This window comes from Macrobrachium rosenbergii, chromosome 17 (assembly GCF_040412425.1).
Source record: "Macrobrachium rosenbergii isolate ZJJX-2024 chromosome 17, ASM4041242v1, whole genome shotgun sequence".
Taxonomy (NCBI): Eukaryota; Metazoa; Arthropoda; class Malacostraca; order Decapoda; family Palaemonidae; genus Macrobrachium; species Macrobrachium rosenbergii.
In genome coordinates, this window is record NC_089757.1 from 14,047,102 (window position 1) to 14,074,056 (window position 26,955).

At 35.7% G+C, this 26,955-nt stretch overlaps 1 long non-coding RNA gene across 1 annotated transcript in view; it reads left to right on the forward strand.

Moving 5' to 3' along the window:
- Positions 1–1,028: 1,028 nt before the first annotated feature.
- Positions 1,029–26,955, forward strand: part of LOC136847753 (uncharacterized) — a 103,908-nt gene continuing 77,981 nt past the window's right edge. The window contains exons 1-2 of the long non-coding RNA XR_010855823.1: positions 1,029–1,163; positions 11,108–11,203. This is a non-coding gene — a long non-coding RNA (uncharacterized lncRNA). The remainder of the gene's footprint in view (positions 1,164–11,107; positions 11,204–26,955) is intronic.

Below are 26,955 nucleotides of genomic sequence, written 5' to 3' on the forward strand. Positions count from 1 at the left end.
TGTAAAGCTTGTGATATTATTTTCAGTTATTTAATGAAGTCATCTTATTTTACCGAGTCTGATTTTTAGGTAAAATTAATAAAGCAGTGTTCGCATTCTTGTGACGGATACTTTCTGAAAGTTTACTTTTGGTCTTGAATGTGACGTGATGTGGTTTTAAAAATGTATTTTCTATGAAGAACAACGTCGCTTTTTCCACTTTTGAAAATATGTAGTATTATCGGAATCTTTTAAAATTGCTGCATATTGTTTCCTTGTAAGTTATAAGATTGAGACCATTAACAATTGAGACCATTAACCATTACAGCTTAATAAAGATGGTTGTAATAACTAAAAAATATATATGCCTAGCACCTTGAGTCCTTGTTATAGTCATTAACGTGTTTGTTATATATAGTTACGCCATGCTGTTATGGGGTCGAAAAGAACTTGCCAATAATAAAAAACCGATAATAATCCCACCCCCGAAAAAGAACGTTTTTTAAAGGAGGTAAGCCGATCACATGTGACTTCGGGTTCAGAGAAAACGGAAACTGAAAAGTTATCGTTAAAAATATGTTTGCCGTTATTCCTATAATATGTGGTTTCTTGTGGCTGTTAAAACATAGTCAAGTGGCCATCATTGCTTTAAAAACAGATTCTCATCCGTGAGAAACGTTTCCTCACCTAGGTAGGCTGAGCAGTTCTGCTCTCCGAAAAAGAAAACGGAGCCAAGTGAGAAGGTGCAGGCTAACGCTGGCGCATTCCCGTTCTTCCCCCCATCCCTCTTCCCTCCTTCCCTCACCGGACCCTCGGAGCGACTGACAGACAGTGACTCAGGCAGTGTGCTCCCAGCCGCCGAAAAGGAAACGTTCAATCGTTGCGTCCGCCCGCTGGTCTCGCTTGTGTTACGCTCTGCCCCATCTATCTCACGTATTGTCGTCTAATGTACCATGTAATACCCACTCTGTAGAAAAGCATAGCCCTCGTGCATTCCAAAACAGCCCACAGACCCCGTTCATAGCCCATCAGAAACGATTTAGCCCGGCCGAAAACAGGAATTGTTTATCAGAATTTAGTGCAACGATCAAGCTAACGTTTTCCGACAAACTGGTTTTGTGTGGAGTCTCCCTTTGGGATCGACGGGAAAGGCAACCTGGTATAGCCCTGTTAAGCAAGGAAAGGTAAGGATAACGAGTTCACTCAAGTCACGCACTGATTTTTTTTATTTTGTTTTTCTCTTTATATTATGGATTGCAAACCTCTGATTTTCCCAAGAGGTGTAGGTATTTGTGTAGGTGCAGCGGAGTTTTTTTCTTTATTATTTTCTGTATTTCTGTTTCTTGGACAGTTGCCAACTGTAGATATTTTCCCCAATGATTATATCAGTCCAGTTAACTCAGTTTTATTAGCATGTTGTGAGGCCCGTGTTTGTATTGACATCCTAGGCCTATAGTGCAGTCTAGGTCTATAATGGTTTCATCTGTGAAAGGTATGTTTTATTTTGGCGTCACTTTTTTTACCTCGGTATTACCAACACACGGCAACAATTATTATGTGGTTTTGGCAGTCCTCGTTGTTGTTATAAGGTACGCAGCTTGTCATGTTCCACCAAGCATAAAGGCGACTTGGTAATTTGCGAAGTGACCGGGTTATAGCGGTGCGTGTTTATGAATTTTATTACACCCGAATTTATTTTCGATGCAGAGGGCGTTGCCGAGATTTTTTTAGGGTATACAAAACCTAGTCGGTTGTGGGACACATTTGATATGCGCTGACCAGCGTTTTTTTTTTTTGTTTTTTTTCAAATCAGTGGTATTCAAGGTCCTTTTGCATCCGACCGGATGTCAGTGTCTCACTTCAGTTTGAGCATTTTTTTTTATTCAGGGTAATTATTTGATTACTAACCTTGGTGTTGTGTTCGCATATGAAGGGATCGATCGTATTTTGGCAATTATTCATTTATACTTCGGGCGATGTCGAGTACTGATATTAAAGGGAAGCGCACATCTCCCTGGGTTTTTATGACATCAAATTGTTATTGGATCTATTCAAAGCTCGATGTTATTGAGTCAACGTGGTGAATGTCCAGAAGAACTCCGCATGCATAAAGTACCAATATTAAAAGTAAAATGTAATATTTTTCATATTTAAAGTGTTTTAGACCACTTCTTATGATGAGGAAACACCCAAAATTTTGCCATATTAGCTATGGAGCGGGGTTGGGGACAGGTATTGTCTAACCTTATAAGTCAAAACCGAAAATCATTCGATGGGGAACTAGTTTTTCTGAGAAACATTACACTCTTTCTGAGAAACATTACAGTAAAAAACTCATTTTCGAACTAACTCCAGTAAGATCAATCACGAAGTGCTACTGGATGTAAACAAACTTAGAAAATTTTCGAGGATGCCGATTAGATAATAATTAATATCTCGGATATTGAATCTCCTCAAAAAGTGTTCAGAGACAAAGTTTTATTATTTTTATATTGTGAAAATTATAGTGTGACCTATTTTCTTATATCTCACCGCGGAGTTGTTCTGGACATTGACCGTCAACGTATTACCAGCATTCTTAATGGTGGTATTACTGCCACATACATCAGATTATTTGTTCAATTGTTGAAATATTCCTGATGGATATCAGCACACACCGAATCTTTATCGGGTAGTTAAGGTTAGCTAGATGTGGTTGGGTTTCCCACGATGGTCATTTTGAATAAGACCACAGATGGAAGATACTTTGCATGACCTTTTACCATACGAAAATAACGTTCTGCTCCATCCTTGTGTGCGTGGTACGCCTTCCGTAAAGCGTCGCCATGATGTAACTTGCCCATTACCGCGCCTTTGTTTTCCTTCATCTCAAAACAAGAAGAAAGTCTCATTAGCAGTGTTACGGATGTTATTCGTAATAGGAGTAAGAGAAGTTTTACTAGTGATCAGTAGATCAAAGAATCATGTTCCTTGCCTCCATTTAACTTAAAATTCTGTATCCTGCTAGTTGGATGTTTTGTATTTATTTTCTGTCGGTAATTTATTACACCTTGATCTATTTTTATTTTTACTTGGGGATTCAGTGCCTTTAAAACCTGTTTATCAATGTGACTGGGTCTTTTGGCTCGAATGATATGAATGATTAAATGTCAGTGCCATATAGTCTATAGTGTATTCTCTTTGAGAAAAATAGAATGTAACATTGTCATTTTTATCCATAGATTTTTAAGAGCCAGGGCCAAATAGTTCTTATTGCTCCCATTTAAAACAAGAAAAAATGGCGTGACATCGCCCTGCCCATTTCAGGTAGGCTATAGATGTTGCAGTTTGAATTCAGTAACAATCTAGTATAGTAAAATGAAGTTTTCAACACTGTTGATAATATTCTGTACGCAGATGAGCATTCAAGTCTGTATTTTAACTTTTTTTGTATTTTAAACATCCCCACACCTAAGTATTATAACTAGTAGGCCAGCAGGCTATTTCCTGCAGAATGACAAGTCACTCTCTGAAAGGTCAAGGAAACCCCCGTTTCTTCTTGTCAGTTAATGAACCTGTCTTCTGTGAGGTCAGTTGCCCCGCAACTGTCAGGTGGAGTTTGTCACCCATACCTAGTTCAGACCGCCCTTGCTTAGAGGTCAAGATAGTCAGCCTTCATTGGTTGTCACCCAAACGTTTTGACGGTTTTGATTAAGTAACCGTGACTTTTGATAAGTCTTGTCATGTTGGAATCAAAATGTATCGCTTAAGTCCAAATTAAGCCACGCTACCCAAGCCCACTGCCGTAAGATATTGTAGGTAAGCCGGTGCTTCAGGCAGGTTATATTAGGTGAGAGGAAGGATGTGGGTGATTAGAAAGAAAGTGCACGGTGACGTATGAAAGGTACCGTCCACCCATATTCGATACTGTCGTAATAACTGTAGAGTCGTGTGCCAAATTGGACCAAGTGACTCCGATTTCTACCTCTTAATATATAGAATGAACCTGGAAAGCACTCACAGAGCATATTGCCTTTACCAACGCTATTGGTAATTACCTCTGATCCGGACCGGGATCCTTCGGTCTAATCAATTCTTCCTTGGCCAGTAGCCTACCCACCCGCTTAATTGAAATTCATTTGTAACTTTTTTGAGATATAACATGAATGGCAAACAATCGAATATGAAAAATACGTAATCTTCGTATAGTGCTGTCTGTTTTGAATATGTGGGATGGGCAGGAAGTCACAATCCTGATAGTGAGAACAAACAACATGCATTGTCCCGGTGTTTAGTGTTTTGTCACGCGCCCAGTAGCACGCTTTAGCGATTAGAGTGATGCTGATCTTAATCCAGATTCTTACCGTCTTCCAATCCATCTGTTTTGGAATAAATAGACATTTGTTTGTGTGTAACATGGGTAGCTCAAGATCAGGCGAATAATTTTCACTATAGAGAGGGATTTTCAGTCAGTTTTGTGCGTGAGTCAGAAATCATCGTACCGTGGGACTGAATTACGTGCATTCTCCTCGAAGTTTTTAAAAGTTTAAGTGAAATAAAAGACCACCTTTGGATAGAAAAGAAGTTTGTCAGTCAAGCATTGAGGCACAAGGGGATTTAGAATTAATCGGAATGAAAAGACAGTCAATGCAAGTAGGAACTGGAATGTACGGATAACAGTTACATACCATGCAGGTATGTAAGTTCATGTGAAAGCATATTCCAGTCCACTGCCATTGCGGTTGACCTGCCGACCTGATGGACATTCATTTTACTTGACGGAGGGATGAAATCGTGACCGTGTGGAGTAATAACCCGTTTCTCTCACGTTTGGTTTAATTCGTTCTCAATTAAATGTATGAACTTTCTCTCTCTCTCTCTCTCTCTCTCTCTCTCTCTCTCTCTCTCTCTCTCTCTCTCTCTCTCTCTCTCTCTCTCATATATATATATATATATATATATATATATATATATATATATATATATATATATATATATATATATATATATATATATATATATATATATATATATATATATATATATACATGTATATATATGTATATATATATATATATATATATATATATATATATATATATATATACTGTATATATCCCGTATTCCATTAGTCTTCGGTGTATTTTAGTTAGCGGCGCGGTAGACAGTGAACTACGCTCATTGGGTGAACACCGTAAAATGCTTTTACTCGAATATTCTTTAATAATTTCAAATTTGCAATGAGTCCGTGTAGGCTATTCCTTTTCTCTTATTTGTAGCTTTACTACTGGTCTGAAGGCACAAAGTCAGGCTTTTGTGCCTCTTATTATTATTATATTAAGCACAAGGTCGGGGGTTTTATGCCTTTTATTATTAGGCACAAAGTCGGGGTTTATGCCTGTTATTATTATTATTATTATTATTATTATTATTATTATTATTATTATTATTATTATTATTATTATTATTGTAATGAAAGCGGATTCATGTCTCAATTTTAATTAAAATCTTTGTATTTTAATAAATCTCATATAAAATTAATTGCTTGATCATATTTTTTTTTTTTTAGCCAATAAGTGTCTGTGACAAGTTCGCAACTACAATCACAGAAAGTTTTATAAAATGAAAATGTAGACCATGTGGTAGTAATAGGGAAAACAAAGGTGAAAAACTTTTGCAGGGGCCAAACTGAGAATGGCCGACGTTCTGCCGATGAACTCGCCCATGCAACTTTACTGTAATTATTTCATATTTTAACTATTCAAATTCCTATTGATCTGCATTGTTTCTGGTTTTCACTTTTTCCATATATATATATATATATATATATATATATATATATATATATATATATATATATATATATATATATATATATATATATATATATTATATATTTTTTTTAGTGTGTGTGTGAGCGTGCCTTACCAGTGAAAGGATTGACGAGCTGTTTAGTAATAATGATGGTTATACGATTTCCAGCTTCGTCTCCATCAGGTTGCATTTGATGTTCGTAGTGTAAGCGGTATTTAATAGTCTGTAGGACCAGCAGTTGGTGGGAGTGGGCTGAGGTCTGCAACCTTTGCTGTCGACGACCGTAGAGCGAATAAACTTCAACATACCCTTTTGCATCACTTAACATGGTCTCCAGGCTTCCTTACTGCAGTTAACTTGAATTCTTTGGACTATTATTGGTCTCTGTGGATGTTGGCGGCATCCTGGGACCTTTATCTTCTAGACACTAGTTTTGTATTTAAAATCAAAATCAGGTAAGTTGATAGAACATTTAAGACTGTCGACAAACCAATCCTCTTACGTGGAAGATTTGCTGCCCTCCAGGTTCTTTGCTTTTATGTAAAATTCATGTGTTGTAGCAGTTTGCTTAATGCTCGCGGTCCCAGGTACGCTGGGGTAATGCATAATATATAGAAACTGAATGTATGCTCGTATTTTTCTTCAATATCATTTCTGTGAATTGATGTGATTTGCACAAAAATGTATACACGACTATTGAACTAATAGGTAAGTGCAAGATCTCCTGAAGCAAGGGTACAGAATGTTAGTAGAAAGTGCAGTTATTAAGCTTAACCAGGGTTTCTTTTTGGAAGGTGGCAAGATAAAAAAAGTGGATAGTTGTAGATTTTGCTTTGGGAAAACTTAATTTTACTCTTAAGAGTTTACTTAACAATTCATCGGTTAGTCGTTATATTTTTGTGTTCACAGCTAGGTTAGATTTATCTAATACTAAATATGCTCTTGCGTGTAGCTAAAAATGAGATTAGACAAGATTCTGGAAAGCTTCAGATATATTTTACTCTTTACACTATTTCTAAACTGCCACGATTATCATTGGTGTTTGTTTTCATGATAGTACTTTGTTCTGTGGGCATGAAGTTTCGTGGTTTTAAAAGTATGATATAGGTTCGGGCTGTGTAATTTCGTGCAGTTACCATTTTCCGAAGAAATGCTCATCTTGAAGCATTTGCTTTTACCAGGGATGGTAAAGGTTTTGTATGTTGCTGCATTCTTCAGTTCGTGGACTTTAGCGAAATTTAGTTCTTGTGAATAATAATAATAATAATAATAATAATAATAATAATAATAATAATAATAATAATAATAATAATAATAATAATAATAATAATAATAATGATATTATTATTATTATTATTATTATTATTATTATTATTATTATTATTATTATTATTATTATTATTATTATTTTCATAATAATTTCCCATAGCGTCATTATTATTTTCGTTACGAAAATTCAACGCAGCAAATTTCTCTTCGCAGAGTTTTGCAAATCTTGTTTTAGTATGTAAAGTACAGAACTTGGACATTCCTCAGAATGCAAAGTGCGCAGCTTTTGACGAAAGTTCCGGTGGTTAATTGTCTCTCTCCTTTGAATGCTGATGAAAGATAGTTTCAGATTTGACCCAGATATATACACAGTATATGTTAACACGAGAATTGCATAGGGAAATTTGTATTTTTATTATTACGGTACTTTTGCTCGAAAGGAAGACAAAATATTTGCGGGCCGAGTTGTGTATTACCTGTAATTTAGTGTTATTTACGAAAAGGCGGAACATGTTCTCAGTTCTAGGTCTGGAGTAGAAGAAAGTACTGCTGATATTTTTATTGAGTGACTTTGCCAGTGGTCGCATTAGGGGAATTTATTTATGTAGAAGAGCATTCCTACATTTTTCCAGTAATGCTGAATTATTATCAATCTGGTGGAGGAAGTTGGGGATGTACGCTAATATTTGTATTTCTTGCAAGATCGCGACATTTGTATTTAGGTTAATTTATATTCAACAGAGCATGGACTCCGACGTGCTGGTCATGACCTTGATGGGTTGTGTAAATTTGGTGCATTCGGCGTTGTTGTTTGTTACGCGTAATTACGACCCCAAACTCCATTATTAGGAAATGTGCTTTTGTTCTTGTCACCGGCAGATCTTGTACCAGTGCTGTAGCTGAGAATTTTAATGCTTCATACTTGGTCTTAGTTTGTTATTTTGTAAATATGTGTATAATTATAGCCTTAACGCTGTCACACTGGCAAATAATTGATGATAAGGTACGTTATTTCATATTTTATGGAAATCAGCTTATATTTGGTGAATAAAATAACTTGCGTTTCGTCCAACTTTACGAATTAAGTTACCGCGCATGTGGGTGATTCAAGTCAGCGCATGGAAAAATTTTCATCTCCATCACTAAAGTTGGCGGAAAAAGGAAACTTCGTTGCACCAGTTACTGAATCTGTGCTTTGAATCGTTTGTGAATCCTTTAAGTAGCCTCGTTATTAACTTTGAATTCTCTGGCTAAGTTTAATTTTCAGTCAGGGCCTATTCATGTTGGACGAAATTCTGCCTGCGCACTTGCAAATGAGGTAGCTGTCTTTTTTTTTTTTTTTTTTTTCTGTAATGACTCGAGAACTGAAGTATGGAAGAACTTTGGTTCTCTGAGGATGCCTTACAACCTAAGTATGCCTCCGAGCTTACAGTCCTTGGACACTTAATCTGATAGATCGATGTAGTCATTTTATCATGCCAGCTTTTGCCTTTCAGCTTTTGCCTGTCATATCCTGGAAGTGTAGGCTTTCCAGAGATGATCTAAATCTCGTGGCCCTGGGCCACTAGGTTTTGGGATACCACATCTTCATTATGAGATTAGAATCTTTTCCAGTTGTCTGGAGGGGAGCATGCGAAATACTGAACCAAGGGTTTCAGAACACGCCGGGAGACTCGTATAGATTTGTTTCCTCCAAAGACGCATATCAGAGGCGTTAACAGTATTTTAGATAAAGACGTACCATCTGCTTTTGCATTCTTTTGTTTGAAAAGGGCCATCAAGTGGCCTATGTGATGGCCTCTGCTGTTCGGATATATGGATGGTTTTCAAGTAAAGTCTACGTGCTATAATGTTTTGTCTCTCCTAAATTATTTGAAGTTTGTCCGCTTGAAGTGATCTTCATATTCTTTTATTTCATTTCACTTTACTTAATAGTGGAAAGGACAGTTCCGTAACTGCTTTCTCTCTCTCTCTCTCTCTCTCTCTCTCTCTCTCTCTGTAATACCAGAAAGACAACTTGATCACTTGATCATGCCTTAATTACCTCTCTTTCTCAGCTGTCATGAAACGCCTGTAAAATAAAAAAATCGTCGTTCTTTTCTTTCAGTCCCATAATTATTAGCGCTTTATCGCGATTACTTTTACAGGGTGGAGCCGGGATAAAATTCTTTTTGTTTGGTTTTGGTATCCTCTTTATATGAAAGGACGATAGAGGGTGGATCCGGAAACTGAAGGTTTTAATTGCTTGATATTTGCCGAGTTTTTAATAGTGCCACACACGCACACAAGTACGTATGCGCGCGCATGTATAGATGTCAAGTGTATACTCTCTCTCTCTCTCTCTCTCTCTCTCTCTCTCTCTCTCTCTATCTATCATGTATATATATATATATATATATATATATATATATATATATATATATATATATATATATATATATATATATATATATATATATATATATATATGTGTGTGTGTGTGTGTGTGTGTGTGTGTGTGTGTGTGTGTGTGTGTAGTTTTCCATTAACAGTGTTGTGGTTTCATACACTTACGTGGTTGCATATACTTTTACAGAATGCTGATCAGCAGTGCATTGAAACGCTGCATACAGTGCATCGATCACCTCTTCCTTGGCCTCACTCATGCTTTTCCTGAATATAAAGTCCGCTTCTGTTCAGCACCTCTTTTAACGCCTTGATAGGTTATATATGTTTGCAAATATCTATGCGAATCAATTGTTTCCATTCATCCACTATCTATGCTAATATTTTTTGCCACATTCCCTAAAAACCTTACTTTTGCTCACATTTATTCTCTCAGTTTTCTCGTCTTGCAAACACTTTCAAGCTTTCTCTAGCACGCGCAGGTTTTCTTAACAATCCGTATTCGGCACAGTATTATCCATGCACCGCTCAAGACTCTTATCCTGTTTCATAATTTGAACCAATATATTTTGAGATATTTCACAGTCATGAACGATGTAGACACAACACACCTTTTTCTCTAGCTAACTTTTGCATCAATCCAGTCACTCTCCCGTCTACACATTCTATTACTCATCTCATTCATCATGGAAAACATTTAATGCTTCTCAGCAACTTATCTTTTATACCATACATAATCAGCACCTCCATATTGACCCTTTGTTGGATATTATTATAGTATTATAACTTTTAACGCCTGTTTCATAAAGCTGTCTCCCTATCACCGATTCTGCCATCTATCTTTCTGCCATGCCTTTTTCTTGACATATCAGGCCTCAGTGATTTTATGCCCCCTTAATACCTAGTCACCCTTTATCACCTTTACCTTTATGTAATGAAACGTTGTTTCTTTCTCCCATTCCTTCGAACCTTTCCTCACGCACATACATACATACATGTTCATTATGTGTATATCCTCACGCTTTTGGATACGCTTGTCACGTCAGGTCGGCAACATGACCTCGTTCTGATAATCTGCATGCGTGTTCGAATCCTGCTACCGGACCTCGGACTTAATTCACATTCTTGCATTTGAATCTAAGGCTTTGTAGTGACAAGGGTATTCAAAAAGTCTGAAAAATTGAGAAGTTAAGAAGGCATTGTGGTTATTATCATTACATACGCATCTGGTAAGTAGTGACCAGTAGATTCTATATATATATAATTAGTATATATATATATATATATGTATATATATATATATATATATATATATATATATAATGTATATATATATTTATATATATATATATATATACATATTTTATTATATATTATATACATACACACATACACACACACACACATATATATATATATATATATATATATATATATATATATATATATATATATATATATATATATATATATATATATATATATATATATATTTGTGGATGTGTGTGTGCTTATGTGTACGTATGCAAATATAAAATATATATATGTATTGTTATGTATACTCAATTTTGTGTGTGCACACAAACCTAATCGCTCACAAGGTACTTCATTAGCCTTTACTTTCGTTAGTGCTGGTGAAAAGAGCTCTTAATCAGATTATTGCAAACTGTTTGATTTTCAGGTCACGAGGCTTGCTTTTGATGCACGTTTATTAATTGCAAAGGGTGTTAACAATGGACCTTATTGAGTCGGATGATACGGGTTTCTCATCAAGTGCGTGAGTATATCTGTGTGAGGCAATGTATGGTGGTGTGGATACGAGTGATTAAGGACGGGAACATGAATCTCCATTAGCGTGGCGTTACTTTACTCTAATTGTAGACTGTTACTTACTCTGAATAACTGTAGGCTGTTACTTTCTCTGGCTAACTGTAGACTGTTACTTTCTGACTAACTGTAGACTGTTACTTTCGCTGACTAACTATAGACTGTTACTTAGATTAACTGTAGACTGCTACTTTGTCTGACTAACTGTAGGCTGTTACTTTCTCTGACTAACTGTAGGCTGTTACTTTCTCTGACTAACTGTAGGCTGTTACTTTCTCTGACTAACTGTAGACTGTTACTTTCTCTGCCTAACTGTAGATTTACTTTCTCCGACTAACTGTAGACTGTTACTTTCTCTGACTAACTGTAGACTGTTACCTGACGGCAGACTGCTTATTTGACAATTTTCTTGGCCGTATGATTCGAAGTCTTCATTTATTTATACATGTATTTAATATAAATTCTCCATAAATTCTGTGTGCAACTTGTGTTTTTTGTGTTTGTAATTATTTAAACTTTGACAATTGATTTCCATTAGTCTCAATCGGCGGCCTTAGGTTTATTGTTGTAAGCGACTGATTCGCACAGATATTTGAAGTAAATATAACCCATGAAGGTAGTAAAGACAGGCGTTGACCGTTTTAGCTGGTTCATGATTTGAATGTGTACGTTTTGAATAATAACATCTATACTGTCGTCACCGTGCTCATTAAACGTGCTGTTTAATGTGGTAATAAAGGTTGAAAGTAAGGAAAACAGAGGATATCGGTCGCTTGTTGATACAGTGAGAGAGGTAATCTAATAATTTTTGCTTATCGTAGGCAAAGAAAGGTTAAAGGATAAATAATGTTGCATGTGTTCCCAAAGAGATGGAAAATGGATGCAGAAATAAAATTATAATGGAGCTTCACAGCCACTTGGCTCATATTACTTGGCTCATATTAATTAACATCAGAAATTAGGACAAATGTGTCAGTGTGATGTTTCTCTTTTTGTCTTTGTTTTAAAAGATGCGGGTTTTTTCCTTGATAATTTTGTTGTTGAAGTTATCAGCATTTCGCAACAGCCGGGTTACTTTAAAGTGTGTCGTTTTGCAAAACACGAAAGTAGTGAGAGTTGCTGTTCGCGCAACTGCCAAACCGTCAGACCTCACCAGTTGCAAGCGGCAGTTTATGATACAGCTAGGTTTGTTACAAAAATAAATAAATAAATAAATAACTTTCTAATGACATTTTACAAGAGGCATCTATCCTGTAAACTGAACACCATGTTGTTCTTGTCCTATTGCAATGCAACGCGTAGCCTAACGTTTCTTTTGAGCCGGACATTCACAGTTCATTATTTATGGATTTTATGCTTTTCGCTTTTAAATGGGGAAAGGACGAATGGATATGCGGAAGGCAGCACTTAACGAACGAGAATATTAATTCAGGGTCCACAGTGTGCGACGCTTCTATATTACCGCACGCATCATTGACGTGTCCCGTTTTTGTAGATGGAATTTAGATTCCTTGCAGATGTGCCGTTCGCACGTAACGCCAGTCAGCCAATCAGTAACAGTGGAACATTGGGTCAGGTGAGTTCTTGGAAGTTGGGGTGGGGGCATGTGGGGAATGCTAGGCTTCCTGACACTTGATGTCTGCGACCATCTACTGGGACATGGGCACGTTCTGGAGTTCCTCCGCCACCTACCGACCTCAAGAGCAAATAAAAATGAGGGTAGAAGTAAGGTTAAAATGTGTGTCATTGAAAAGAAGACCTAGAGTTACCGCAACTTGCAATAGTCCTAAGGGAAGTGATACGAGTGGCAGGCAGCAAGTTTAGTGACGCCGGTCCTCTCGTAAGGGAGTCCACACTTTACTGTTGAGGTTTCACTTCCCAAGTCACGATATATGGAAGTCCCGTATTTAAAAATTTTATATTAACTATAGAGTATTCTTTTTCCTGTTGGCCTAATTAAATGTCTTGTTTTTATCAGTTTGCCCATGTCAGACTCCTAGTGTTTGTTGTTGCACAAGTATAAAAACAGGTATATAGAGGTTTGATGTTTTCTTGTGTATAGTAGAAGGATTGGTCAGGAGTTTACTCGGCTGCTGCTACTAAATAATTTCATGGCCTTTTTGGAAGCTGAAGTGAATTTGGTGGTTCCTCCTTTGATAGATAGTTGACCTTATTGTCATTGTTGATTAAATCGAAGAAGAAAATCACACCTCTTATTGTTTTTATTACTGAAAATATTTATGATGTTTATTCTTATTTTTATTGTCTTTACCATTCCCATAGCCACTTATGATTTTCATATTGCTTGTATGAAATCGTCCAGGGTGTCAAGAGAGGCTTCTGAGTTTCGTCAAGTTCTCGATGTATAACTGCTGATGCGTTTGTGTTCATTATTGAACTTTCATAATATCGAAAAAGATGCACAGATTTGAGATGAAACGGTAGTTGTGCTACCTTCGTTTCAGTTGTACCATATTTCCATTTGTTTTGTCATATATATGTGCATATATATAGATAGATAGATAGATAGATAGATAGATAGATAGATAGATAGATAGATAGATAGATAGATAGATAGATCCTGTGTATATATAGGCTATACATATGATCTATATGTCTATTTATCTTAACATCTTTCAATGTCTGTATATATATATATATATATATATATATATATATATATATATATATATATATATATATATATATATATATGTGTGTGTGTGTGTGTGTGTGTGTGTGTGTATAACAGCTGACGCATTTGTGTCCATTTTACTCTAAAACCGCCTGCATGAGGCTTAATTGGTAGTCATAATTATCTCTTCTCGCGCTGGAACGACTTTATTGTATTTTTCATTCATTTTGCATTCCGTTCGTTAATAAGCAATTTAAGATATTTAGAAAGAATTTCGGATTTTGCAACACACTGGTAGAATGAATAAAACTTACTGCATACAAAATGATGAAAGAAAAATATAATGAAGTCATTCCAGCGCGAGAGGAGATAGAGCTACCAATTAAGCCTCGTAGGCAGTTTAGAGTCGATGAACACAAAAGCGTCAGCTGTTTTATATATATATATATATATATATATATATATATATATATATATATATATATAGATGATATATATGTGTATATATATATATAATATATATATATATATATATATATATATATATATATATATATTTTAAAATTTAAAATATATATATATATATATATATATATATATATATATAAATATATATATTTATATAAATATATATATATATATATATATATATATATATATTTTTATATATATATATATATATATATATATATATATATATATATATATATATAATGTATATAATGTTGTACACAGACATTTCTATTAGCGTTTGACAGGCATTTTGAAATTAAACGATAGCTGTGTTACCTTCGTTTTAATTGTACCATATTTCCATTTGTTTGGTGTTATTTCCAGTTTACTAATTTCATTTGACATTAGTGTAACAGCACTGCCGTTTCGATCTGACAACTTACGTTGTGTAACCACGTTGTCATTTGCCTAGGTGAAACTATATTAAGTAAAACACGGCTAACAAAGTATTTTGCTTTTTATTACTAAATGAGACGTTTACTTCATATATAGCCGTTTAGGGTGTTTTTTTTCGCATCCATGATCGAGGCTATTTGGAAAAGGCCAGAAATTTATCCTACTGTAAATCTTGTATTTTTTTTTTTTTTTTTGCCAATTTCAGGTTAAAGTTGCCTGATTATAGAAGGTGCGCTTAGGAAGACCTTTAACAAGAGGCATGTTTAGATGTATTGAAGACTTTTGAATAGAGATCGGCTTGAAAACGTAATGAAAGAAAAAATGAAAAATGTTATGCATTTATAATGTACGATTGCTTTTGTGGGGTTCCGGAACGTTAGCTCTGGCAACGCAGACTCCAAGATTTTTTAGCAATCTAAAAGCACTCATTTTTTGGCACTCCATTGGAATGATATAGCTTGAAAGGCAGGTTTTTAATATATTACGTGATTAGGAATTTTAACCCTTAAGTCGTTTTGCTTGATCATCCCCGAATATTTATTTGCATATTCCCGTCGGGGGTAATATTGAACTTTCATAATATCGAAAGAGATGCGCAGGTTATGGAACGAGATTTCGTTCCGGCATCTGCGGATGTGGTTTAATAATCTAATGCATTTTTAAACGTTTTCAGTTTAGCTCTCCTCTGGGCCATGACTGTCACCGATGGGGTATATGCCTTTAAATAAGGGAATATAATTCTCGTGTGTTCGTGTGAGTGTGTGTGTGTGTGTGTGTATATGTTAGAGAGAGAGAAAAAAGTTAAGTATACCTTAGTTTTACCAGACCACTGAGCTGATTAACAGCTCTCCTAGGGCTGGCCCGAAGGATTAGACTTATTTTACATGGCTAAGAACCAATTGGTTACTTAGCAACGGGACCTACAGCTTATTGTGGAATCCGCACCACATTATAGCGAGAAATGAATTTCTATCAGAGAGAGAGAGAGAGAGAGAGAGAGAGAGAGAGACCATTGATATTGTAATTGGGTTATGCTAAACTTGTCTGTGTATCATCACACCCTACATTTGCTGTCTAATGTTTTTCTTATGTATGGGCGCAGATCGAAGTACAGGTCGCCAGCGATAGCAGAATTTTGTCTGGGGTTCCTCCAGCATAGCTTCATTAGTCCCAAAAACCTGTAAACATTTCATATCCGAATCCGCTTAAATTTGATAGACTGGTTCATGTCCTTTGGTCGGTTTTCCCCTTACAGTTCTATTAAAATTTGGACTCAATAGTCATTGCGTTATATCTGTCATGACGAACAACATCCTCTTTCCAAATTGTTACCCAGAGCGCCTCCAAAAATGCAAGATAAACCTGATGTATAATTCAGTCGATTTATGTAATGGCGGTATTCAGGTATTGCGATAAACACAGTAAGCCAATTTTCCAAAAATTTAGATTTATGTTGAAAAGCCTTGATTGTCCTTTTCTCTCATATGAGGCGCAGAATAGTTCCCCATAGAAAAGATCGAAATCTCGGTCATTTTTCTTGAGGGACGACCCCGAGGGACAAATCGTGGAAATTAGAAACAAAAGAAGAAGGAAAGCGAGAGCTGGTGCCGCTGTAAATGCCACTTCACCCCTTGGGAGAGAAAACTGAGGCCTCAAAATAGGACTGAGCGGTAAACAGTTGGAAGACTGTGGCAGAGCGGTGGCTCCTTCACTGCTTTGGCAATGTACACACACACACACACACACACACACACACACACACACACACACACACACACACACACACACACACACACACGTGTGTGTGCGTTTTCAGCTTCTTTCTGTCAAGAATTCTGAGTTCGATCCTGCGGGGAGCGGAAATGGCATGGGCCCGTTTCCTGAAAAATTCATTATGGTTTTGTTGCCCAAATAGTTAGGTCCTGTTCCTGGTAAATAGTCGGTTTTACTTGAGCGCAGCCTGGGTTGTCAAGGGCAAGGTGCTTTTACCGTACCTCATCTCAGAAGTGCTGACTAGAATAGGACTGCTAGCACTTTGTTTATAAATAGACTCCCCTTTTAAAGGAAAAAATGCTTAATATACAAGAAGGTGGTTCTTTGTGCGTGCGTGTGTAGGGGAGGTCTTTTTAATAGGTTACGGATAAAACACAGAATTCTCTTTTGTTTTATGGATTACTTCATTGTAAAAATTATGGGCCTGATTTAAAAACAATAAATCTGATCGTTTGCACCAGCGGCAAACGTGGAGAAGCTGGAAAGGCAAGGACGGATTCGAGTCCGTGTCATATCGAGGCTTTTGATTATTTAACAGTGAGCTAGCAATAATTCATAACTGAACCCCAAGTTTAATCGATTTCTGAAACTGTGGACGCTTGCAGCGCAGCTTCAAATACTAATGTCTTTTTACTCACCTACGTGTTTGTGGATTCATGTTTATGTACAGTGGATTGATATACAAACGTAAAACAGTAAAGTATGTAGGTCACGGAGTGCTGGTAATTATTGCGCTGACCGTGTTTGTAATAATTTGATGTGATATCATAATGCTTTCAAAGTAAAAGTTACCTTGTAGACATTTCAGAATGTTGTCTACCTGTCGAGAAATTCACGTCCAGGTTTATATCCTTTTTAGCGTACATGATCAGGTAATTATTGTTCTTACTCTCGTCTTTCTTCCTGTTGTGATATATTTTGACAGGAACTCTTCCAGTTGTAGAATGGAAAGGGTTTCGCTTCACACGGATAATTTTATCTTTATCTGAAGGCTAGGGTTATTAAAGAAAAATACGGTTGGGTATAGCGGTGTCATTCTCTTCTTATGTCTCATTCGGAAGACTCAGAACTCTTTATATGACGCCTAATAACCTACATCAGTCATTCGTTCTTTCAGAGGACTTTATATGACGACAGTTAACTTATAGTCATACATTTATTCATTCAGAATTTCAGGACGCCATTGAAAATCATTCAGAAGAAAATTATGTGGCGCCTGATAACGCTTAAGCATTCATTCATTCAGAAGACGTTGGGTAGGTAAAGAAAAGAAATTTGTGTGATAAAGCTATAACTCAGACTGATTCTTTTTGGTGTAAAATAAAGTGTGTTTTTTTTTTTTTTTGGGAAATTTAATAAAAGCTCATTTTTACTTAGGGAGTAAAGAGTTTGATTTTGTTGTTCAATAAAAGATAGCCTTTAGTAGAGAGTAAAAGGGTTGCTTTTGTTGTGCAATAAAGATAGCCTTTAGTAGAGAGTAAAAGGTTTGCTTTTGTTGTACAATAAAAGATAGCCTTTGCTATAGAGTGAAAGTTAGATTTTTTTATTGAGAGGTAAAAGACAGTTTTTGTGAGTTAAAGATAGGTTCCTGATTCTTTTGGAAGTGAAAGATTGGCTTTTCGTGAAAGGAGAGTTTTTTCTGTGTGTGTGTGTGAAATGAAAGGTAGGGTTTTCCTGTGAAATAAGGAACAAGCTGATATAAAAAGTATGATAGACTACTTGTTGCTGTGAGATGAGAAAGAGATAGAAATATTTTTTGAAAAATTATAAGTCTTCTGTAAGAAAAGAATTTTCATCACGAAATGTGATACAGGGGTTTCAAGTGAAATAAAGTGTGGGTATTTTCTGAGAGGGATAAAAGACTGACTCTTTGTTGGGAGATATTAAAAATGCTTTTTCTCGTGACATGAAAGATAGTCTGTTTGTTGGCATAGGAAAAAGATAGGCTTTTTTTAATGTGAAAACAAAAGACATGCTTTTGTTTTCTCATAAAAATCTCAGAGAGACCTTTGCTTTCGACAAAGCTCGGGGGTTTCTTTTAAGGCTGCCATCGTGAAAGGGTCCTTCTCACTTTTCTTCTTCTTCTTCTTCTTCTTCTTCGTGGGACGGCCAGTAAAGACTGCCTTGTATTTATTGGCGCTGCTCGCTCTTCATTGGAGAACTTTTATCGTTTGAGAAAGGTAACCATGGATCGAATGGTGTTTGGATATGCTTAGCTGTGGTTCCAACTGTGGGTGGCAGTGGGGCACAAGGAGGTTTGAAAAGCTACCCGGTAGTAGTTTTCTTGACCTATGTCTGAGAAATTACGGTCCTGGGATAGCATTTTTTCCGATTGAATCGTGTTACGGATTTTTTTACGTAAAGATTACTATTTATATATATAATATATACATATATGTATGTATATATGTAAATGTATGTATGTATATATGTATATATATATATATATATATATATATATATATATATATATATATATATATATATATATATATATATATATATATATATATATATATAATGCATAGCCATAAATATGATTGAACATCGAATTCACTATGCTTTGGGAATAACTTACACACTAATGGATTTATAATTATGAAGTGCTTCTGGCCCGTTCAGAGTACGAGCCGCGTTATCGATGTCGACTGTTCATCATTTTTTATGAACCAAAGGCGCAGGTTCGCATCCTGGCTGGGACAGAGCGCCTTTCATTTATAATTCTCTTTAGGTATAGTGAAATCGATACTAAGTGATAATTGTGGCTTAATGCTTGTGAAAGTTCCTCATTGGACGGGTTGGCTTCGTTCCCGGCCAGCACTCTGTTGGGCCCGCGTTCGATTCTCCGACCGGCCAGTGAAGAATTAGAGGAATTTATTTCTGGTGATAGAAATTCATTTCTCGGTATAATGTGGTTCGGATTCCACAATAAGCTGTAGGTCCCGTTGCTAGGTAATCAGTTGGTCCTTAGCCACGTAAAATAAATCTAATCCTTCGGGCCAGCCCTAGGAGAGCTGTTAATCAGCTCAGTGGTCTGGTTAGGCTAAACCAAGGTATACTTAACTTAATGCTTGTGAATATAGATATGTCGCACATTTATGTGACAAGTCAATCAAAACATATATCTATATATATATATATATATATATATATATATATATATATATATATATATATATATATATATATATATATATATATATATATATATATATATTTTTTAGAAAAGATGATCTTCTGGTTTAGTAAGGTTTATTATACGTTCTTGACAGACCAAGAGCATCGATTTGCAAATATTGACATTTGGACATGTGGATTAGAAAGTTACTGAATATCCCTTGGCAGGCCCCTCATGATTGATAGCAGGTAACGTAGACACAACTCTTTAAAAATAATTCTATGCAGCCGCATGCATGAAAACTAGATATAAGTCGTATTACTTGTTAAGTTCTGTTCACTTTAGGATTACTCCCGTGTTTTCTCTTTAACATACTACACGCAAGATTAATATAGATATATTATATATATATATATATATATATATATATATATATAATGTGAATATGTATATATGTATATGTATGTATATATGTATATTAATATTTATTCATATATGTATGTATATGCATATATCTACATATATATACGGTACATGTATATATATGTATATTTATGTAAATGTATGTATATATATATAATGTATGTGCAAACACACGCATATATACATATATTAATACATATGTATATATAAAATAGAGGGTATGGTGTCTTTTGTTTTTATTGCTTCTCCTAAGCATTTCCAGACCTGATGATTTTGCCAAAATAATCATTTTCACGCCCTGAAATTGTCGAAAAAACCAACGACTTTATAAGCAGCTATCTGCGGGATAGAGCAAGTAAACAGAGGTATGCGTTCATCGTTGAAGTCTCCTTCGGTAATAGGACCACTTAATCTAACGAAGGCAAAATAGCCAGTACATTTTAAGGCAATTACTTGCAGGACTTGTATATTGAAGATTTACTTTTGGGTTTTACAAATTTTGAGTAAAGTATGATTTTAATTTTCTGTAAAAGAAAACTACTGTGCTGGCTTTGTCTGTCCGTCCGCACTTTTTCTGTCCGCCCTCATATCTTCAAAAGCTACCGAGGCTAGAGGGCTGCAAATTGGTATGTTGATCATCCACCCTCCAATCATCAAGCATACCAAATTGCAGCTCTCTAGCCTCAGTAATTTTTATTTTATTTAATGTTAAAGTTAGCCATAATCGTACATCTGGCAGCGATATAGGACAGGCCACTACCGGGCCGTGGTTAAAGTTTCATGGTCCGCGGCTCGTACAGTATTATATCGAGACCACCGAAAGATAGATCTGTTTCGGTGGTCTTGATTATACGCTGTACAGAAAACTCGATTGCGCCGAAGAAACTTCGGCGCATTTTTAACTTGTTTTTGTTGCAAAAAATTTTTGTGAATTTTTTTACATCAAAATACAGTTCTTCAGTACACAGTAGAAGTATTGTAATTTTTGATTTTGTGATTCTGATGTCATATATTTAAATTCTTATATTTTCATACCAACGTGGATGCTTTCGACACATCTTCCTGTTGATTTAATTATGATTGGTGATTTATTGTATTTAGTCGAGATTCAATTATGTTTGGTGATACATTGTATTTAGTCAAGATTTAATTATGTTTGGTGATTTATTGTATCAAGTCACGATTTAATTATGGGTGGTGATTTATTGTATTTAGTCAAAGTTATGTTTTACACATGCGCCAATGCTGGGCTGCGCGAGCCGCCTGGTTTCAGTTTTAGGCATTCGTCGATTTGTGCGAGTTCGGTCTGTAAGTTCTTGTGAGTGCGTGTTGCTACTGTTCTTTATGGTTAAATTTTCTTATAAATGACATTCTTATTATCAGTGACAGGTTTTTCGTATTACTGACTTTTTCTGTTTATTATTGATCTGTTTCCTTATTAATGCTTTTTGTTTTCTTCATCATTTCCGTTTCCTTGTTTTCCTCTTCTTTTCCAGATATTTTTGTCATTCTCAATAGAATCATTATATTATAATGATTCTAATGATAATGACGAAAATATCGGGAAAAGAAGAGGAAAACAAGGAAACGGAAATGGTGAAGAAAACAAAAAAGCATTAATAAGAAAATCGATCAATAATAAAAAGAAAAAGTCAGTCAAAAAAGTAATAATAAAAACAGATCAATAATAGAAAAAAAAGTCAGGAAAAAGTAGTAATAAAAACAGATCAATAATAAAAAGAAAGAGTCAGGAAAAAGTAATACTAAAAACAGATCAATAATAAAAAGAAAAAAGTCAGTAAAAATGAGTAATAACAGATCAATAATAAAAAAAAGTCCGGAAAAAGTAATAATAAAACAGATAAATAAAAAGAAAAAGTCAGTAAAAAGTAATAATAAAAACAGATGAATAATAAAAAGAAACAGCCAGTAAAAAAAAAGTAATAATAAAAACAGATCAATAATAAAAAGAGAGAGTCAGAAAAATAAGAGAGACCTCTTATTTTTCTTGGCATTTGTCCCCAGCGAATGAAAAATTAGGAAATACGAACCGATGAATCCTAATCCGCCTCCTGCTGCTGTGACCACCCAGGGGTCACGCGGTCCGAAGCTTGTGAATGAAAATGTTAAATATGCGGATCTCGGCTATTTGGCTGCTTCTTGGGACAGGAAGTTGAGCTTATTTGGAGAGAGAGAGAGAGAGAGAGAGAGAGAGAGAGAGTTAGAGATTTTTGTGTAGAGAAGCACTAGTGGCAAATGGAGATATATATATATAGTATATATATATAATATTTGTGCAGGAAAACAAGCAGATTCCAAGTGCAGAACATCATCAGGGACATCTATAAATGCAGACATTAGAGTGGCCAATATCTGAAAAATGGGTCTGAGGAATGCACACAATAAAGCGAAGAACAGAAAATTTTCTTAACATGTTAGTGGGTGCAGGAAGCAGATTCCAAGTGCAGTATATATATATATATATATATATATATATATATATATATATATATATATATATATATATATATATATATATATATATATATATATATATATATATATATATATATATATATATATATATATATATATATATATATATATACAGTATATACTATATATGCACACACACATATATATACATATATAAAAACAGAGAGAGAGAGAGAGAGAGAGAGAAAGTCGGTCAGCACTAAACTCAGCGTTTCCTGCAAGAGTATTTGCAAGCACCGGCAAGCAGCCTCAACGGCCTTTTACCAGTTTCTGCTTCGGTAGGATCACGGGTCGAAAGGATACCACCACCGGGAGTGTGCGAGTCAGGAAGTGAATTTGCTATGAGATGCGCTCATTCGCGTCTGGTATCACCCTTGATGTATTCCTGTCTGGGTCCGGACGAGCATCGTTTTCTTTCGAGGTGTCTGGATGCAGAGTTCTTGCGGCGGCTATGGGGAGGTATATATAAAGAGTTTTACGTTTTGCGTTGTATTATATCTTCGTAACGTTGAGCATAAAGACTGGTTTCAAAATGGTGTATATCGGTAGTATGCATGCTCTCTCTCTCTCTCTCTCTCTCTCTCTCTCTCTCTCTCTCTCTCTCTCTCTCTCTCTCTCTCTCTCTCTCTCTCTAAGATAAGTATATTAAGGAGTATGTGTGTGTTTAACGATGAATCTGTCTCGTTCAGGAATATTATCCAAACAACCTTTTAAGTATATAACTGTTTTACCCTCTCTCTCTCTCTCTCTCTCTCTCTCTCTCTCTCTCTCTCTCTCTCTCTCTCTCTCTCTCACACACGCACACACAAACACTCTGTATATATGACTATCTGTCTTTATCATTCAAGAATATTGAAAAAATTCCCTGTAAGTATGCAATCATTGTTCTTCCTCACTCATTCGAAATATTGAAAAATATCGTGTCTCTCTCTCTTTCATATTTAAGAGAAATACTGAAGTGTCAGGGATAACTATAAATGGATTGGCACTGCATTAATATTGGACTTGAGTTCTCCTTTCTAATGGACGCCATTTGGAATTCAGGGCAGGGAAAAGATGAGGACGGATCATTTATGTTGGAGAAAATTGGAAAAGTTGATTTTATATTTATTTTGCTGTTTAGTTATTTGAAGGAAATGTTAATGTTTATTACAGTTTTGATTACATTTGATTTTGAATAGTATGTTTTTTTGTGAGAAGGTTTTGTCGTATAAGATTTTCAAGTTGCTTTAGAGGAAATAAATAAAATTTGGTTTTATTGTATGACTGAATTTGCCATGAAAAGATTCAAAAGTTAAAAATGACAAACTGTTATACTTTCTTTTTGGGCTTGCAGTGTAGTTTCATATTAAAGAAATAATGAAATTTTACATTGTGGGGAATTTCTTTTGTCCATAAAAGAAACCAATAGTGTTTACTGTATTTGATGAATTGGTGTATAACGGAGTTATCGGCTCGTTATAGTTTTTTGTTAATTATTTTATTATTAAAAATTACTTGGTAGTAAGATCCTTTAGCTTCTCATGTTTGCGATTTCAGGACAACAGGTAACTCAACAGAACCACTGTCTGGCAATATTATTATTTTACTTATGGTAACTCATCTATCTCATATCTGTCAATTCTATGTTAATTTACGCAATATTTAATATTTCATTGGTAAGATTTATGGCTACGAACATAGATTTCTCCTCTCTCGTTCGTTCGTTCGTTCGTTGTAATATGGTTAGTGATAACATCATCTGTTTGTATGTATATTATAAAGAAAGAAATTATCAGAAGGATTTTTATCATATCCTTCCGTGGAATGAGTGCGATCTCAGTGAGATTTCATGTGGAAACTATCTTTTCTACCAACGGTTAGATCTTTTTTTAATTCAATTTCTTAGTAAGATTTTTACGTCGTTTCACCATAAATTTCCACAAATTATCACACTAGTCATCAATTGTATTAATCAGTTGCGGTTACGTTTTGGGGAAAGTTTAAGTTGCTGTAAGTAAAAGAGAACGTGCTCGCATGAAACCACGTAAATACCCAAGTGTGGATATTAATCGTTATGCAAGTGCCTGTGAAGCATTTTGGCTTGGGTATCAAGTGACAGTTATGAGCGGTTAGTCCATAAGTTCTTCGTTGGGAGGGTCGGTAGAGCTGTGGCCTATCATTCGGTAGGCCCGAGTTCGAGTCTCCTGCCGGCTGATGAAGAGTTAGAGGAATTTATTTCTGGTGACAGAAATTCATTTCTCGCTATAACGTGGTTCGGATTCCACAACAAGCTGTAGGTCTCGTTGCTAAGTAACCAGTTGGTTCTTAGCCACGTAAAATAAGTGTAATCCTTCGGGCCAGCCCTAGGAGAGCTGTTAATCAGCTCAGTGGTCTGGTTAAACTAAGGTTTACTTAACTTTTACCAGTGTCTCCTCGGATGCCGGTTATTGACAGTTGTAAAGTCTTTGTCAATTAAATTAAATTTCCTGCTCTAAAATGTCAGTTTTAAAGTTCAGGTGACAGCTAAGGATAATTTCGAGAGGCGCATTTGTTGAAATTATTTCCAGTGTTAGGATCAAACAAGGATTAAGTTTCATGCTCCAGTTCCATATATGCAAGTCTTTCAAATGCTAGTATAATTATAATTTGTAACAGCGGCGCCCAAATGTCAGCTATCGATAATTTTAAGCCTTTTCAGTGCAAATAATGGATAGTTGCCGGTTCTTTGAGTTCCTGCAATTGATAATTACAGGGGGTCCCGGTGATAATTATGAATATTTGCAAAAGCTTATATTGCTAGTCTTGGGTACCCCGCGTTGATGTCGTAATTGTAACTAACGGATAATCGTCCCAGTTTCTGGATTGTTGTTCTTCATACTCTACAGGATGTTATTGTTATTATTATTATTTTTTTGTTCAGTATGACTTTTCGGATAATTCCCAAGCTACTAAGATACTGGAGTAAAATCGTTCGTAGTTATTTAAGAAAATAATTTTTGCAGATTAATTGGCAAACAGAAAACAGTTGGAGGCGAGAAGACAAATCTACCCTGGGAATGCATGCGTCGAAATCCGACAGGTATTAGACGGAAGAAGAATCTGCTTCTTCATATCCGTAGGATGTGTGTGGCAAGGAAATATGATCGTCCTTTTAGTCGGAAAATCGAGAGAGAGAGAGAGAGAGAGAGAGAGAGAGAGAGAGAGAGAGAGAGAGAGAGAGAGAGATGGTGGCGGTCGAAATGGCGAGTGATCGGGAAATAGTTTTCAATCGAAATAATTCTTGCTCGAGAAACCCATGATGTCAGAGAGAGAGAGAGAGAGAGAGAGAGAGAGAGAGAGAGAGAGAGAGAGAGAGAGAGGCCAGGCTTCTAATTATTTGTTGATGGACTGTCGACCTCACCGCGTAACGACTCCTCGCTGCCGGGAGAAAGAGCGCTGGTGAACTGGTACAATACATGTACACAATACGGGGGTCTAAGCGGTGTCAGGCTGGGCAGCCGATCGGGACTGCAAAGTCTACCCCAAAGCCAAATCAAAGTCATTCAAAAGAAGGCATCACGGTGACCCCATATAAAAATGGGAACCAGCTGGGAAGAAGAAGAAGAAGGACAAGAAAAGAAAAAGAAAGTATAGATGCAAAGAAAGGAAGTGATGTTTTGTTAGATAAATGTTGATACAAAGAAAGAAAGGAATATAGACACACAAACGGATATAAGACGAAGATTTTAAGATTATACATTTTCATACCATCAAAGGAGGCTCTTAGAGCTATGAGGGTACCTGGGTTCCTTTTTTTTTCCTTTATATATCTCCTCCTCTCCTCCTCCTCCTCCTCCTCCTCCTCCTCCTCCTCCTCCTCCTCCTCCTCCTCCTCCTCCTCCTCCTCCTCCTCCTCCTCTTTTCTCCCTCTTATCTTTTATCGGTTGTCTTCCGAGAGAATGCTGCTTCTGTCGTTGTCAGGGATCAAGAGTCTCCATCATTCCCTTCTTGAAAGCGAGTAGTCTCTCTCTCTCTCTCTCTCTCTCTCTCTCTCTCTCTCTCTCTCTCTCTCTCTCTCTCACTATAATATATATATATATATATATATATATATATATATATATATATATATATATATATATATATATAATGTATATATATGTATATATAGGTATGTATAACTGAATCACGAAAATATGGAACGTGATGAATACATAAATAAAGATAAAATCCACGAAGTGTTTCCGTTTCCTTCGTGGATTTTATCTGTATTTATATATAGGTATGTATATATATGCGTGCGCACACACACACACACACACACACACACACACACACACACACACACATATATATATATATATATATATATATATATATATATATA